The 18,732-nt window shown below is 34.6% G+C and overlaps 1 protein-coding gene across 9 annotated transcripts in view; it reads left to right on the forward strand.

The window, feature by feature from the left end:
• LOC110462130 (nephrin-like) overlaps positions 1-18,732 on the forward strand; it is a 193,291-nt gene that overhangs the window by 116,274 nt on the left and 58,285 nt on the right. The window contains exon 1 of one of the 9 annotated variants that reach the window (XM_021515973.1): positions 16,126-16,172. The exons of the other annotated variants lie outside the window; for them this stretch is intronic. The gene's annotated coding sequence lies outside the window, so the exon portion shown is untranslated. Of the gene's footprint in view, positions 1-16,125; positions 16,173-18,732 lie in introns of those variants that run through there. 9 annotated transcript variants of the gene reach the window in all.

Here is an 18,732-nt window from a genome sequence, read left to right on the forward strand (position 1 = left end):
GTGGTATCAAAAGTAGCTACTGTCCAGGAGAGGGGGGAGGGGGTGAAAGTTATCTGGAGTAGACACCACAGGGTGTTGAGTGACAGTGATATTGTCAAAACAGCTGATAGTTGAGAGTTAGATTACTATTCATCTTGACATGTATACCTCCCTCCTCCTGGCCCTCCTCCTCCTTGGATCACCTGTACTGACAGCTGCTGTAGCTATAGTGACAGAAACAGGGGGAGTCCGAGGAGGGGGGAAGGGGTGTCGACGTCTATCAGTAGTCTACCAAAACAAAATTCTCAATGAATTTGTTATGGTTTATACAACAAACAATTGTTGATTGAATTAATGTCTGTTGACACTGTAGGCCTCGATGTTTCTAGTTCTCTGTTTCACTTGATTGTAAGTACTTTTACAGTGACATTGCACCTATACTTCAGACATTGCAGGTGGTTAAATTATCCCCAATATGTTGAATGTGGTTCATAATTGGTTGTGACACACATCTCAAGATTATAGAAATGATATGTTTGGGAAGGAATGGATCAAAACACACCCTCTATCAATATATATCTTCAAATCTAGGAGCAAACTTAACCCTTTTCAATCTTGGCCCTCAGTAGAACAAACCCTCCTCAATCTGTCGAGCCCTCAGTAGAACAAACCCTCCTCAATCTTAGCCCTCAGTAGAACAAACCCTCCTCAATCTGAGCCCTCAATCAACTCTCAAGACTACCCTTTATAAATATCCTCCATCCTCAATGCCCTTCTTTATTCCCTGTACCGTACTCCTTGTAATTAGCGCCCAGTGTGCTTAAAAAATAAGCTTAAATGTAGGCGCTTATAAGGATAATAAAATATTGGTTACTAGTATGATAAAACAAGTTGTGCAACTTCAACCTGCTACAGTATATATATATATATATAACAGAAGGACATTACTCTATAAAATCATAAATGTTTGTGGGACATTAAATTTCGTTTATTTCGTGGCAAACAAAAATTCAAGAAATTAAATTCCCACAAAAACATATTTGGTATGATATAGATAGGGGGAAATCAGAAATCAGCGAAATATAATGTCCTTGAAACAGGTTAGTATATGAAAACCAAGAAGTTTTAACCCCACAAAAATATATGATTCTACAGTATATATAAACATCCGTGGGTTGAATTCATCTGCTTCACCTGAAGTTCAGCCATGATCACCAGACATAAATCTCTGCTTTTGACTCATTCACTCCTACATATTTCAAATAGACTTGCCCAGTCTATGATTTGGTAAGGTCCAATGTGACTTTTTGGGGTGAATGATTGACCAGGTCTGGGATGGGGTGGTGTTTTGTATATAAACTTCAATTCCTCCCAAAAAACGGGGAGGGGCAGTTATAGGGGAGGGACGCTAATTACTGCAAATACGACATACAACCTTGTGTGTTCATTGTCTGTCCATGGTACTGTACCATAGTACATGTTAAAGTTGTAACGTATTTACGGTAAATTTAATGAGGTATGATCAATTTTATGGTACACTATACATGTCTATTTTACAAGATCTCATCAATCATGTTGCGATCGGGTGATAGATTTGTTTACTGGTAAACGTTTATTGGATAACTCATTAAGTAATTTATATTCAAATTTGAAGCTTTTCAGTTTAATCAAACTTTAGGACTGAAATCAAGCGTGACTGGCTTTGAAATTTACTGGATATTCAACATATTTTGTTTTTTTTTGCTTCGTTCCCCCACCCCCCTCAAAACCTGCTACAGATTTTAAAACACAGAAACCTACAACATTAAGGTTTGATCAATACTTTTGTTTTTGAAAATACAACTTTTGAGTTTTACGACATCATAAATGATGTTGGGTGGTGTCTTATGCTAAAGAATGTTTCATCATAATGTTGATATTTTAAAATGCAGGACATGCAACATTTTATGCAAATTTTTTTTGACAATGTCACAATACTACAGCAGTGTTACAAGACTTGTGGTTGAACGTGCTTTGAATGCGCGCTTAACGTTAGAAATAAACATGCGAAACAGACATTTTCAGGTGAAATTCAAGATGGTAATTATCTGAACTCTACAGCTACCTGAGTGCATATGTTTCGACTTGCATATTTATAAAAGTGGAAGTTTGATACCACTGAACAAAATACATGAATGAAAAATTTGTTTTAAAATCTTAAAGAAGTTCATCCTTTGGTAACCCAATAGGCCCACGATCTGTCTGCTGCTCGTAAAATATCTAAACTCAACTGATAATCATTTTCTCATTCCAACTTTTATTTTGATTTAAGTAGGTGAAAATTTATTCTAGCGACGTAATATTAGGTAAGGGTTGAAATTAGATGTAAATTTATCGGCTTGACAGCCTGCCAGACGTTTTCTGTAATTTGAGAGAGAAAAAAATCATGAAAATGTCTTATCCTAAAGAGAGAAAGATTGGAGAGTAGAATTAAGCCAGATCCTTGTCAATTAGATAGCGATAAATTGAAGATTTTTTTTCTACCTCTGTTGAAGTTTATTGAAGAGTTCCACAAAAGTGCAATTCAAATTCAGCTATTTATCTAATTCCCTTCGACATTATACCTCATTCTGCAGTGAAGAAAAAAAAAATATGACACTGAAAAATGTCTGTCAGATTTGACCTAGGAGTACCTAGTATTTGCATTCTTTAGGTTTTCAGAAGTATTAAATTTCTAAAGACGTAATTATGGTTTCTTTGGGTTCGTCTAAACTGTACCAAGCTTTGAGAGTAAATGATATCTCGGTTTAAACTTGATCATATTCAGTCACTCCTAGGCACTCCCATAATAATATATGATATCTTATGGAATTTGAAAATCGAACAGAGGGGGGCATGAAGGAAAATATCAAACTTCGGTAAAAGTATAGATCAAAGTGATTGTATAATTTAGTAGATATTTTTTTCAGTATAGAAAAAAAATGCTTCTTGGAGTTACAAAAGAAAAAGTATTCCAAAAAGTTATAATTTAAAACCAATATAAGAACAATTTTCTAGTAAAAAAATCCCCATGAAACCGCAGATCTCAGAAAATGAAAAATATCAACGGAAATTTGAATGATAAAATCTTCTGATAAAAGTACATAACATATTACATGAGTAGAATTTTAATCTCGCACAGTTTGCGGGGTTAAACCTGCGTGCATATCAGTCGGAAAATAAACACATTAAATGAATTTGGCACCTGTGAGACTCCTACAGACTGTAGCAGACGTGTGGCGTATATGGGTGGACAAGAGTTTAAAGAGTATGTTTATTCAATAGAAAGTTTTTAAAATAGGGTACTTGATAAAACAAGATCTTTTAAAGGGAAGGATGCTATTTGAAAGTGCATTTTAAACGAATTAGTAAGCTTGCGTTCACATGAGGTGGTTCTGGGGCAGGGTTCCTACTCCAGGGGCGGTTCACGCGAGTTATACATCTGTCACGGTTCACCGATTGGATCCATTTCACTGATCACAAAAGCGTTATTGTCCACGCTTTATATGGAGCAAATTCAAAATGCCTTTCAATATTGACACTCGGGTAGGAATATTCGACCTCTGGGATGATCACATGGTCTCCAAACAACATATCGGCTTGATTTCTGAAAACATATACCGTATTATTCATCCAACAATAGAGATATTTACTGAAATTTGATATTCAAATCTTACTGATTCATAGAAGAGTCACGACCCTTCGTTTCTTGGTGATAATTGCTACGATCTGTATCATAGGCGCACAGTAGATGAGAGACATATTTTGTAAAGAAATATATTTCATTTCTGAACTCCGTGACGGATGTACTTTTATGTACAAAGATGTTTACAACACGCCACAGACTTTTTCAGGATTATTTTCTAAGTATATATGTCCGAAACAAATTTCTAGTGTCGTATTTAAGTTCATTTTTGCCACATCTGGTTGGATTAATATGATGGCTCTCACTACTAAAAGTATAATTGTAATTCAAAGTTCCGTGACCAGATTTTGAGAAATGCTGACCAGGTATATTTTAAGGTTTGTAGCTTCTAACATCTGTATATATAATTTGATAGCTATCAATTTTATAGAAGTACAAGATCTGTGACGCTGGTCTTGTTTTGAAAGGCGACTGCCGTTCTGTGGCCTATATAAGTTTGCGGACCTTTGTCTGGTTCTAAGACATGACAAGAACAATAGTTTCTTGTATTGAACGAACACATCTGTTCATCAATGTTTCAAATACCTATTTGAGAAAAATTATTTATAAACTAATTATTTTTAAGATATATATGTCTTTGTAAAGCTTGATGCTGAAATTGAAATGACCTTGAAAAATTCTTGATAATTGCTGCAGTGATTTTGACAGAATGAAACCACAGCTTTGAAAATAAAGTTCTTGGGTTATCAAATATACCAGCTTAATCAGATTAAAAACTTGCTGAAAAACTAGGCAAACAATGTTAATTTAATAAAGGGAGAGTTTTCTGGATTTCAACAATATGGATTCACACAAATGTTGTTGTACTTTGAATGTTTCCGCTGAGGAAACAATTTTCTGTGAATTGACACTTAAACCCCTTTTTACTGGATATTTAAGAAACCTTTTTGTGACGATGACAAAATAGGACCTACTTGGAGTACGACTCTTTACTTTGAATTACCAACAGATACACCAAGGATGGTCTTTGCTATATGATAAATAACCTTCCGACTGATAAGTTTCGAATTTGTATTATAATACCTACCTTACCAGTCTCTTTATTTATAATTTATGCTCGGATTCAGTTATTTCATTGCACAGAAAAGATTGTCATTTTGTCAAGAAACATGACAAATTTTGTCAATGTAAGTACATGTAGTTTTAGTCAATTTAAAGTGTATGATATGGTCTCTCCTCTATGAAAAAGATGGCAAAATACATGTGAAGTCTGGTCATAGACTGTATGAGCAAATTTTATACAGATATAATTCCTTGCCTACTATAAATATATGTAAGCATAAGTTGTTCCTATAAAATTTCACTTACTTGTATAAATCTGCATATATTATGTCAACAATGAGTACACCTACATTCCATTTTAAGGTTATGCATACTGCTGTCTTTAGATATTTTTTGCTCGTTACTCATAGGCTGTCTTAACCCATTCACCCCTAAAGTCACATTTGAGCCTTACCAAATCAAAGACTGGTCAAGTCCAGTTTAAATATGTAGGGGTGAATGAGTTAACTTCAAATTCAACATGAAAAATAATTAATTTTAGAGAAAATATGACAGCTAAACTCAGGGGACTGAAACATTATTCAAATTCTGGCTCTGTCAGGAAAAATTGTTATTAGATGTTTTTTCTTTCTAATTTATATGATAATTTTGTCTTGATTTATAAAGTAAACCAGCCTCAAATTACAAAACACCAGACTATGCACTCTGTCAAAACAGAATTCAATTTCATGAAAAGATAACATTATTTACTTAATTGACCCACACTTGATTAAATGTTTCATTTAATTTAGATAATATTCCTGTCATTAGCTATCGTTACATCTACTCAAGTTCCCATGTATACTCGAGTGTAGGAGGTCGCACATGAGTACAAAACCTGCTCTGTACCAAGTTATTCAGATGAGGTACGGAGTACCTGTCGGGGATTCTGTCGTTCAATGATAGCCGCGTCGTATGTACTCTGAGCTACCGAGATAAAAAGCCAGACTCAACTGTCCAGATGAACAGGAGTGTAATTAAAATAACAACAGGTAATATGTTTTATTTATCTCGTTCCTGGTTTACAAACGGGAGCTAGGCAGGTGAAATTTCAAACCCACTGCGGAACACTACACCTTGTCATTATAAAACCACTGCCGTGAACAATTTAATGACCTTCGTTTGCGTCTTTGAGCTTGAGATGTCCTTCCTTTGACCGAAGTTGTTGATTCAAAGAGGAAAAGATTGATATTTGATGTAACATGCCTTGGTGATACTCGCCTTGTTCATATAAGTTTGTGGAGTCTTTTTGATAATGAACCACTTTTATTCAAAACTCTTTGTGTTTTATCCATTTAACTTTAGAAAAATAATTTACTATACAAGACAAGACTTTTATATATAGATAAGTTTCACACCATGGATTTTTTCAGTATTTCTTCACTCCATACATGCCAGCTCAACCGTTTTCAACCAATGAATTTGCTAAACTATCTGTTTATTCTAAGATCTAATGATTTCATCTGAAAGAACAACTCAAAATATGTCATTTGAAAGGGTTATTTTGGCAAGTATGTACCTCAGAACGACTAATCAGTTAAAAAATAATTTGTCCAGTATATAAATACTTAACAATTTGGAAAAACTATTGTGAAATATATTATAAACAATAGGGGAAGGGTGGTTTCTCTAAGCATTCGAAGGAAGATGGCCTTTTCATTCATATTGATGTTTGAACTAAATTTGACCTGTATAACCCTTTCACCACTGTAGACCATAATGGACTCATCCAAAAAATTGTATGGTAGAGTCTACTTAAGTTACCTAGGGGTGAAACCATGTGATTTTGAAGTTTCTATTAAAACCTTTACACATTGCATAACATCACAGTCCATCATTTAAAATATTTTTATCAGAAATATTTAGGCATAGTTATTTGTCGTATAAAGCACTTTTGCAAATTGTTAAAATTTGCAGTAACTTAAAAACTTTTTAAAAATTAATCACAAAAGACGTTTTTATTGGAGTAAGTCAGAAAATTATAATGAAGGGATGGGATGTTTTCTTGTTAAAGGGTCAGAGGGTCACAGTGATCTTCCTTGGCCCTTCTATTATGTAAAATGTGACAATGCTAATTTTCTAATGAAATAGTTACTTTTGGAAACACTCCTTAAACTTCATTGCTAAGAGTTTAAATATATGAAATATATGTGGTCGTAGTTAAAATGAAATTTAATATAACAAAATGGTGATGTTTGAATATATAATCAATCTCTTCATATTACATTAGCCCTTTCACCCCTATGTAACTTGAGTGAACTCTACCATGCATTAATTTGGAAGAGTCCATTGTGGTCTACAGTGGTGAAAGGGTTCAAAAGACATCTCAAAACTAAAAGTGTTATACTGTGTCAGGTGAGCTCGTTGGCGATATGTCCCGCTTGTTGTCAAGAAAAGCGATATTGGACTCCCGTAGAACTGGATTTTATTGGCGGTCTAAATCTCCTTGAATTACCCTGTCTGTTGAATTCAAATACAACACAGTTTTATTTACGATTTAAATCATGTGCAAATTAAATTTCGGTATTTGAAATTCAGGACAAATTACGTAATTTGATCTGCAGGTGTGGTTTACATAATAAGTTTGCGGACTTCCCTAAAGAATGAATAATTTATTTTACGTCCATGCATGATCCACATAAAAAGTTTCAGCAGAAATATATTACCTTTAGTTGTCGGTAGATCTTAACGTGCAGTGCAGTGAAACTGTCTCGGTGATAGTTACGACGTTGTCATATAACTTCACCTATTTATATGCAAATAAGGCCACATCCGTGTACATAAGATTCCTTGCATCTTAGACTCTGTTACAGGGATGTCGCACAGTGTTATATATGAAGGTCATGTTATTAAACAGAGGTCAAACTGTGCATTAACTCATCCACCCCTGAAATTTGATAATGAACTATTCCAACCTTTGAATGGGAAGAGTTCAAATGTATCTTCAGGGGTGAAAACTTAAGGATGGTATACTGTCAAAATTTTTAACTCCGCATTGGAAAGTGTTTTCTGGCATGAGGATAGTATACGGTATAACACGAAATAGTTGTAGGTATTTTCTTACGTGGCTTGACGCCATTTAGATAGTTTCTTTGTACAACTTTTGTGGATACCCCATATAAACAAAGAGTAGTTAAGTATATCAATTAAATTTGTTGTATTCATTTTCGTGGTTCCGTAGCCTCCACAAACCACAAATATTTATTCCAACCTTTGAATTGGAAGGGTTCAAATGTGTCTTCAGGGGTGAATTTGTTAAGAGTCTTCCCTAATGACAAAAAAGAGGCATTTGTTTTATAAAACAATGTATTATATTAAAACTTTTGCTAAAATATTTCTTTCCAAATAAGAAAAAAAAAGGTTATTGTTTCATTATTGTAAAAGTCTATGGTATTTTAAAGATTTCTTTGAGAAGTCTTCCCTAATGAGAAAAAAGAAGCATTTGTTTTATAAAACAATCTATTATATTAAAAGTTTTGCTAAAATATTTTTTCCAAATTAGAGAAAAAAAGGTCATTGTTTCATTTCTGTCTGCCATTTCAATGAAGAAACAATGAACTGTTTGTTATGTAAAAGACACCAAGGTTGTCGGAAGCTGATATAATGTTTTAAATATATTAATCTACAGAATCTTTTATTCTTAAATTATAAACAATAATCTGTGTTCGGGTCATATCTTAATCATAAACAGTATATTCTCTGTGTAGGTATAGGCTGTCGGTTGATTGACCTGGGAGCCGAACATGTCGGCTGATATCAGCTGATCAGAGTCTGATTATATAGACTCTCCGATAACAGACAAATCATAATGATCAACAACTGGTTCATTTTTAGCTGCTGAGGTCATTGTAGACTTGATGTATGAAATGTCCTATTGGATTATCAGTGATATACCGTATTTATCCTTCAGTAAGCCCAGGGTGGCAACCGTAAACTCGGACTCAAAGTAAAGAGTGGGCTTATTTACAGGCATGGGCTTATTAACATGCATGGGCTTATTGAAAGACAATTATATAGCATTTTTACTGAACTGTATTTGACATGGGTTGGCTTATTAACAGGCATGGGATTATTGCAGGACAATGAAAAACCATTTGTTAGTATTTTTATTGAAGTGTATTTGATATGGGTGGGCTTATTAACAGGCATGGGCTTATTGAAAGACAATTATATAGCATTTTTACTGAACTGTATTTGACATGGGTGGGCTTATTACCAGGCATGGGCTTATTGCAGGACAATGAAAATGCATTTGTTAGCATTTCTACTTAACTTGTATTGTGAAAAGATTCATGTAGTACAACCAGTAAGTGTTTATAAGTGACCAGTGAAGCTTATGTACACATAGGTGAACATTTGTCTGTTGAAGATGACAGAGTACATACCGTACTTAAGGCATCAAAACGTCACATATAGATACTTACTGGTTGTGCAGCATGAATCTTTTCACAATCAATACTTATCAACCCGAAGAAAACGTTTAGAGAAATCTACTGAACTGTATTTTACATGGGTGGGCTTATTAGCAGGCATGGGCTTATTGCCAGATAAATAAGGTATATAATATATATACACGCTGGACTTTCCATTTTGTACTGTAATATTAAAGTGAGATAACAGCATTTCAGTGATAAACATATAAAGTAAACAAAATTATACAAAATTATTTAAGTATTGATCAGGATTAAGACTAAACATCTTCAATGAAGTACGTTCTACTTACTTTGTTACTGTTCAGACAGTAATGGTAAATTAAATTCTCCCTTGCTGTAACATTGAGTGTTGTTGTCACTAGACATGAAATTGTAAAAAATAAATCCACAGAAATCAACCAATTTAGTAGCAAATTCACAAAAATCAACGACTGCAGAAAAAGAAAGACTTTTCATACAAGAATAAAACAACTATTGTTGATGAGATAGATTGTCAGGGGCATTGTTAAATTTGCTGATGATGGTGTGCTGATGGTGAAATTTGTTGTGGGTGTTGTGTAGTGACCATATGTAATGGGCGGTTTGTTGTGGCTGTTGTGTAGTGACTATATGTAATGGGCGGTTTGTCGTGGGTGTTGTGTAGTGACCATATGTAATGGGCGGTTTGTTGTGGCTGTTGTGTAGTGACTATATGTAATGGGAGGTTTGTTGTGGGTGTTGTGTAGTGACCGTATGTAATGGGCGGGTTGTTGTGGGTGTTGTGTAGTGACCGTATGTAATGGGCGGTTTGTTGTGGGTGTTGTGTAGAGACTATATGTAATGGGCGGTTTGTTGTGGGTGGTGTGTAGTGACCGTATGTAATGGGCGGGTTGTTGTGGGTGTTGTGTAGTGACTATATGTAATGGGCGTTTTGTTGTGGGTGTTGTGTAGTGACCGTATGTAATGGGCGGTTTGTTGTGGGTGTTGTGTAGTGACTATATGTAATGGGCGGTTTGTTGTGGGCGTTATATCTATTGTTGATGGTGCTGTTTCGTAATGATTGCTAAGTGATGATTGGTGAACCGTTTTATTCTCAATAATGACGTGATGCATATGTTGTACCCTGTAGTCATTGGTTTTGTTGACGATGATACGATTAGTGGGCGATAGTGTTTCATTGTTGATTTTTCAACGATGATGTGATAGCGCTGATGGTATTGTGATGCTGTAACATTTATTTATTTTTTACGTATCATGGATGCGATTCCCGAACGGTGCTGTGTTATGTTCGAGTATCATTAATACCGGTTTGTTGTAACAGTACAGGAATACGGTGGGTGGTAATGTGTTGGTCGTGTGTCGTTTATCAGAAATGCGTTTGTAGGAGCAGGTTGAGTGAGGAAGCCTTAGATCCTCGGCTGTATGACAGTTTTATCGGAGCTTTCATTAACCTATAACACTGCTTACTCCAACCCTCACACAAACTTCACGCCTCGGTTAGCTGTTCATTTTACAATACATCAACTTACAAACTAAAATTGTCTCAGTTGTTTGTTGTGGTATTTTTATAGCTTCCTTGGACATAGTTGTTGTTACTTTTGATTGTTTTTGTTTTTTTGTTTTTTGTTTGAAATAATCAAAAGCTGAGTCTTAAGAATTATAATTGTTGTTTTGAAGACAATTTTCAGACAGAGAGTTGGGGAAAAAAAATGTTTCTTGAGAGGAAAAATATATTCAAAGGTAAAGACTTGTGTTTTTTTGTTGTTTTTTTAGAATTTCTTAATTTTTTCATCAGAGTTTAATATAATCTTCATTTATTTTACAACAATTATGAAACAATTTATTTCAACTTATTTAAGTCACTGTTGTTGGCCCAGATGTTTGTTCCGAGTTGTTTTAGGCCTTTTTATTTCATCACTTTTAAGAATTTGAACCTTAGTCCATAGTTCAGATTTTAAATTTTCGGTCAAAAACCTGTGCAGTCTAATAATATCGCTCAGACAATAGACCGTATATTTGTTTAGATGTGGATTTGTATTTAGGATCTGTTGATATTTACTTTAAAGTAAAACAGGTGTTAAGGCTAACAAAAACAAGCACATTGTCTGGCCAGATCGTTCAATCGGCCAGACAAAATCTGTTTTCCTCCATAATTGTTAGATCTATTGAAAACGCTGTTTGTAATCCCTTTAAATGCGGAATAATGCTTTCTCATACGTGTTTAAGAAAAGATACACTCGTCCCGGGCCTAGATATAAAATAAATATTTGCTTTGTCAGCGAGACCTATTGACCAGGCCGATCCGTAATGTCCAGTTAACAATTATCTCAATGTCCAGTCATTCATGGTCAAGTAATTTGTTAGACCAGGAAGGTATTTGTGATGAAACTTGGTATTAGATAGGGACAGGGGAAATGCTTGGATCTGAGACCAATGGCAAGTCATTCTCAGCAAATTTAACTAAATCAAAAAAAATCATAGGGGCCATTCTATGTTAAATTTGAAGAAATTTGAAAATAAGATGCGTCACTGATTTCAGTTTTCAGGGACCCACAGTACACTTAACCACTTTCAGGATTATTCTGCATGTCAGTACTTTCAGCTATGGGAAACTGTCATGAGTCCTGCTTTTAATCCAAATTGTTCCTTTTTGGGTTAATTTATTAAATTAGTGTATTGCACAAGATAGTTTTAAATATGACAGTTTACAATACTTTTTGGTCAAGGCATTGTATGAATTTTAATTAGACATTTTAAACAATTTCCCGTGTCTTTTCTATCCCATGTAAATTTAAGAAAGTTAACGTCTAAGTTGGAAACCAAGGACAAAAAGCTGTAAGGGGGGATTAGATGTGTAGAAGATATGGGGACAGGGTGCTGGGGGTCCTAACCAGGTACCTTATACATGTACTAGAAAGTAAACCGGTAGAAAGAAGGATGGGAGGGATGAGAAGGATGGGACGAATAGGGTCATATCAGGGTGGAAACCATTTGTAAGAAACATTTTAACAGATTCATTGTTAAACTCTTTTGCAAAAAAAACACCCCAATATATAAATAATTTAAGTAGCATACAGCCTTAATTAATTATATTACTCTTAACTGTACACTGTGAGTCGGAACTAGATTCTGCCATGTTGGACTGCATGGTCTCTCCCNCCATTCTTACACATAGACCAGGATGACATAAGTTTCTAACACTCCTGTGTGAAGTTGACCACTATGGGGCCTTTTCTTTCCACATGTTTGACCAACGTGAGAGTCTGTTCTCCATAAAATCATTTTATTGACTATTGTAGATCTAGCTGTTTCTCCTTTGATGACCACTTGCTATGCTTGACCACTGTCCAGTCTAAATTGTTTATGGTGACCAATTTAAATTTAGCTGTTTGGATCTCTCTTGCTGTGTTTTCTCTACTTGCCCTACGTGCCTGGGTTTTACCAATGAGGATGTCTAGAAAGCTCCGTACTTTTGTCACCAGCCCATGATGAGACGTACTTCTCCTGCTATGTAGTTACCTACTTTTACAACTAGCCATGCTTGACCAATGTAATACTGGACATTGTCTACACCTATTGTAGTCTGACAGCGTGAAGAGAGATTAAGATCTTGGGACAATTAGTTTGACCACTGTCCAGTGCCTCGGGACACAGTCTCTATACACGTGGATTAGCAGCTTGGCCATCTAGTCCCTTTGTGTGGTCAGATTAATGGGCAGCTTTACCTGACAATCGGCAGATATCTACAGAAAGTCGTTACAGGTAAACGACACAGGGTCGTAATACCTAAAGTGTTGGGTATCTATCTTAGACAGGTCATTCTTATACGTTCTAAAGCTGTGTCTGGTCAACCGTGACCCTCAATAATGAGAATTTGAGAAACTTGAACACCTTAATTAAATATGTTGTTAGCAAAAGATTTGTTCTAAGTACTGATTGGATGTCTTAAAAGATAATGTTGCCGTGCTGACCTTTGACCCCTGTGTGATGAACCATTACCAGCAGTCCTTACTCATGATGGTCGATGAACCGTGAAAATGGACGATTGAGAGGTCTTAATCAATCTGTCAGAATTTGTCATCCCCAGTCATCGATGGTCGACCCGTTAGTTTTATTACGAGTCAGGGAACTGGCCTGTGGCATATAGTATAGGGCAGACCAAAAGGGTGTCGAACAACTTATTACTGGAAGGACTTACCTGCGAACTCATCGAAAAAACGTGTTGATGTGAATTATTGCTGTTTTGTCTAAAAGGATTTTTCAACATTAACTTTTAGGACAGACCAAGACAGTTGTTAAGGCGACTTGATACCGCTTTTCACGGCAGGATTTTACCAAAGTTACCATGAAAGAGCAAAAGAAGTGTTAAAATATTGGCTTTTCACGGATTTGGAAATATTACTAGTTTTCAACAGAGGATATGAGATCGAAGTGTCTTTTACGGATGTAAAGGGGCTTGTTCTTGTTAAAGTGTGAGTTTTTATGAAGATTTGATATTTTTACAACAAAAGGTGACTGCATATGAGGTAATATATATTAACATTACATGTGGGTAAAAAGAATTGGAAGAAAATTTCTCAATATTTTGGATTTTGTGAAACAAAATATTATACTTTCACTGTATAGGGTAGAGTCAAACGTGTGAGAATAGTTAGGTGACGTTCTGTAAAGAAGTTCTTATGAGGGAGGCTTTAGTCGATATTCTGTATTAAATATTAGCATTTGAAATGCTAGTCTATACAATTGTAATTACATTTATTTTCAGCTAAGCATTTTAAGGACAAGTTTTAGAATATTTATTATCAATAATTAAGAAATATACGCTAGTATGATTGCAGTATGCTTCACCGAGACCAGTCAATAGTAATAAGCACCTGGTAGAGGACAACCGTTCTATAGGGAATTAGTTTAACGTCTTAAAGAAATAATTGTGTGTAAAATGCCTATTGCAGGTAGTTCTGTCCTAATTCATTACATAAAAATGGTAATTGAAAAATGTCTCCCCGTGTTTCTATCATTTTAAGAATAATAATGTCAAAATTGTTTTGTTCTCAGTCCGAGTCAAATTTTGTCATGAATTCAATAAGATGATTCTCCAGAAACTTTTGTTGCTGTTAGAATGCACATTTCGTGACATAATCAATTATCGTATTTTGAATTTGTCTATTTTTTGTGCTAATTACTTAAATACGGTAGAGGTGTCATTGAGGTGTTTGGTAAGGATTTGATAATTAAATCTGCTTATCTGCTCAAATTTATTTACTTCCTTGGTCATGTGTAATGTACAAGTTGTTAAACTTCCTTTCTACAATCATTATCAAAACAGATTATAAATCTGTCTTGCACAAAATAAACAGTATTAATTTCCTATCAGTGTCTGGAAATAAATATTTATACAACAATCAGCTTGACCAGGAAGTGTTTACAAGGGTCAAGATATCTTGTCTGACCCCGGGTCATTTATAAATCGGTGTCAAAAATCCCGTGGATCTATTTATGATTCTATCAGATTTTCACATAAGACCTTTTAAGAAATATACCCTAAAGGGCCCCAGTACACTTTATGTAGGTATATATAAAAAAAAAGAAGGTTTTTCTTAAATTATACTAATTGGTGTATATAAACTAATTACTGATAAAGTAACATAACCCCTTAATGTGACCATTTACGTGACATGATTGAAGTCCCTTTGGAAGGCCCCAATCTTTCTGATATATGATAAATCCCTCTGTGGGAGGCCCCATGAGTAGATTATGAGTAATTAGTAACACTGGACAGGTGATAGATTTTCCTGACACCTGTCTACAACACTGGTAGACATATTTCTGTGGTCAGTCATGTTTTTTTCCTACATTTTTGCAAATTACTACAAATTCTTGCATGACTTTGGCGTGACTGATGGATCCATACCTGTATGTATCCACCCGAATTTTAGTGACATTGTCAGATATTTCAATGTTCTAATCAATTCAGAGGTTATTCTGAGGTCTGTATTAACTTTCCTGAAAGAAAAAACAAATATAATGATGAAATATTTAAATCTTAGAATATAGGAAAAGTTTAACAAATTCTCTGGTTGGAAATGTTGAATATGAAGGTCTGAAATCGGAAGTCTCCCATCAGTCCAAAAGGTAGGGAACATTAAATCATTCGCCCCTAAAGACATTTGAACTCTTCCAATTTTAAGTTTGGAATAGTTCATTATGAAATTTTAGGGGTAAATGAGTTAAAAAAAATCAAACACTGCAGAAACTTGTACAGACATTTGGTCTATTGGAACAAGTACCATTTAGATTTCAGTGAAAAGGGAAAACTGGATAGATTTAGTTACAAGATATCTCTTACGTAATTTCGTTGATTATTCATTTGTCAATTAAAGGAAATTTGTTCAATATCAGATTTCTTATTAATCTTCCTGATCATTGTAATTAAAACAAAATTATTATGATCACATGTCTCATTAATTTAATTAAGGAAATTTTAAAATCTTCTCCTACATGAGATATCAAATCACATAGTATGTCACTTCCAAGTGATTTCTTTTTCTTACAAAGTCATCGAAAATATCACAGCCAAGTTATTCCTTGTCGTACAAAGTCATTTAGAAATGGCCTTCATACGTCACAGGTAAAAAGAACCCTCGTACTTGTCAATTAAAGTCTAGAATCGGTCACAGATAATTTCTATAGGTCATGATCCATTTAAAATAATTAATAACTATATAAAGAATGCTCCCCAGAACTTTCTTTTGTCAAAAAAAATAATCAACTAGGCTTTTGAAGTGGACTTTCTGCCTTAGAACTGCGACCTAGTCTATTGTGTCACTGATGTCTTCCGTAAGTCTTATCTGATTGGACGAGCTCGACCTTTATCTCTTATCTGATTGGATGATGTCATATTACCATGTAAACTCATATATCGCCTATCTCGTCAACAAATGTCGAGGCTGTTCATCGATTGATGTAGGTATTCACAGGTGTTACGTAGCGTGACTAAGTGTGGCAGTTATACACTCGTAAGTACCGACACATTTACAGCTAAACACGAGTGATATGTGTGTAAAATGATGTATATTTTCAGTATGCATCTTATTCACTCCAATAACATGTATGATAGTTTAAACATGCTTATTTCTATAGTAATTTTAAACGTGATTTTAAACCTTTACAGTAAAAACCTTGTTACACTGCCACCCTTTTCCTAGGGAAGTTTTTGGCATTATAAAGGGGTTTGGCAATAATTTGAGGGAAACAAGATGTAAAGGAATTTCTAAGAAAAAGATGAAAAGTGACCTTGAAATATCAAATTACAATATTTGCAGTAAACGAGGTGACCAATATAATGAGGGGCATTGTATTGAGGTACCAGGGTGACATTTGTAAAGATGACTTATAAAAATTTAATTAACCTAATACAATTCATCATGTATAGGTTATAGACAGGCAGAAGATTAACGATGTTGTCATGAAAATTTATCACAGTCCTCATGTTTATAAATAACATCGACTGAAGTAGGTGTGTTCACCTGCGATAAAGACCTAATCTGTTGTGATGCGTGTCACTGTCGCTATGGTAACCATGGTGTCCAACATCTGTACCTTATAATGCTCTGGATATTAATACTTCTGTTTGTAGGTATTAATATGTACAGGTGTAGAATGATTCATTCTGCATATTGACCACCTACCATGCTGTATAGCTGTGTAATGTTCTGTGTATGATAAAACTATCAATTGATAAAGATTGTATTTTGTAAGTGATGAGACTGGTGGGAAGCTACCTAGCTGTAACATGTTCCCGGGGGTTGCTCTGCCCCCACCCCCACCCCCACCCCTACCCCACTTCCTCCTTCTCTTTGAAAATAGAAATAAAGAAAGACATTTGATGGAGGGTCTCACAGACACTTTTAACTCCAAGAAAATATACTGTATTACAGTTACTTTAAACTTTCATAATTTTATCATCGGTAACAGTAAGATTTGTAGATTCACAAAGTTAAAGGTTTTGATTCATAGACGACACCCCCTCACCTAATACTTTCCAGAAGAAGGCTGTTCTTTTTATTAAACAGACATACTTATAACAAAAGATGCTTACATTTATCAAAGTTTTACTTTATTCACAAGCAAATTATTAAACATGTTGCATTTGTTTGTGTAGAAAGTAAAACTTTGATATTAAAATATTTCCAAACTGTCATTACTCTTATTGAAGAGATGCTTACATTTATTTTGAACTTAAGGCTCAATATTAACTCATTCACCACTGAAATTTCATAATGAACTATTCCAACCTTTGAATTGGAAGAGTTCAAATGTGTCTTCAGGGGTGGAATGAGTTAATTTATATAGGAATGTTACTTATGATTACTCAGAGTTAGTTTCCAGTACAGGACCTCTAACGGTCCTCTCCACTGGACTCGATCGTTGTGTCTCACCGAAGTACGCTTTCAATCGGTGCTTTAAAGTTACATAATATTTCCTGATTTTTCCAGCATTTATCAAGCCTATCCTTAAATAAATTTAAGGATCGTGCGTTTACTACCTCTGATGGTAAATCATTCCAAATGTTCACCACTCTTACTGTAAAATAGTCCTTCCTTTTAGATGTTACAGCTTGTTGTGGGTATATCTTACACGAGTGGCCTCTGGTGCTGTTTCCTTCCGTTACATTGGTCCACATTTTGATAAACGTACAATGCCTCGCTGTCGTAAATTCCCTGTATCATCTTGAATGTTTCGATCATGCGGTGTCGTCAATATTATCTTATGAGAAAAATATTTTTAAGCAGTATAAATAAACATCTGTGTTTAAGATCGGATTCAATGCCAACTGGAAATTTACAGTTTCAACATAGCACACTTCATTGAGTTTGTCATTAATAATCATTGTTTAAGTAATTACAGGATCTAAATAAAAAAAGCAATAATTTTCATCATAATAGTGTCACGTACCGCACACCTATTAGACGTCTGTGTTGAAGTTTCGTTTAAATCGGGATGCAAATTAATTGTTGTAAAATATTTATATATGATAACGAGAACACAAGAAAATTATTGATTCTTTCGCACAGTTGAATATACAATTTCACAGCTGTGGACGTTACGTGTTTATAATGAAATAGAAGCTACGCACACGTTATTGATCAGTGGTTGTTTCGGTGATGGGAATACGAAGGTTAAGAACATTTGTTAAACACATATTATATTTGCAGATCATTTAGGGTGAAAAATTAAAATTGAATATATTAATATTAAAATTATACTTTACACTATACTGCATTATCAATTTTAGTGGGAAACATATTACATTCATCTGTGAAAATAAAGTATTATGTACTGATTGGAAAAATCATAGATGGAACGCCACTATTATTTAACTCATTCACCCCTGAAATTTCATAATGAACTATTCCAACCTTTGAATTGAAAGAGTTCAGATGTGTTTTCAGGGGTGAATGAGTTCATTTGATGATACAAGGTTTTTGTCTCATAAGGAGCCCTGCACCACTGCGGAAAGCTGAAACTATGCATTTGAAACAGTTGCCCTGGCATGACTATAGCAAAAAAAAAAAT

This window comes from Mizuhopecten yessoensis, unplaced genomic scaffold (assembly GCF_002113885.1).
Source record: "Mizuhopecten yessoensis strain PY_sf001 unplaced genomic scaffold, ASM211388v2 scaffold10751, whole genome shotgun sequence".
NCBI lineage: Eukaryota > Metazoa > Mollusca > Bivalvia > Pectinida > Pectinidae > Mizuhopecten > Mizuhopecten yessoensis.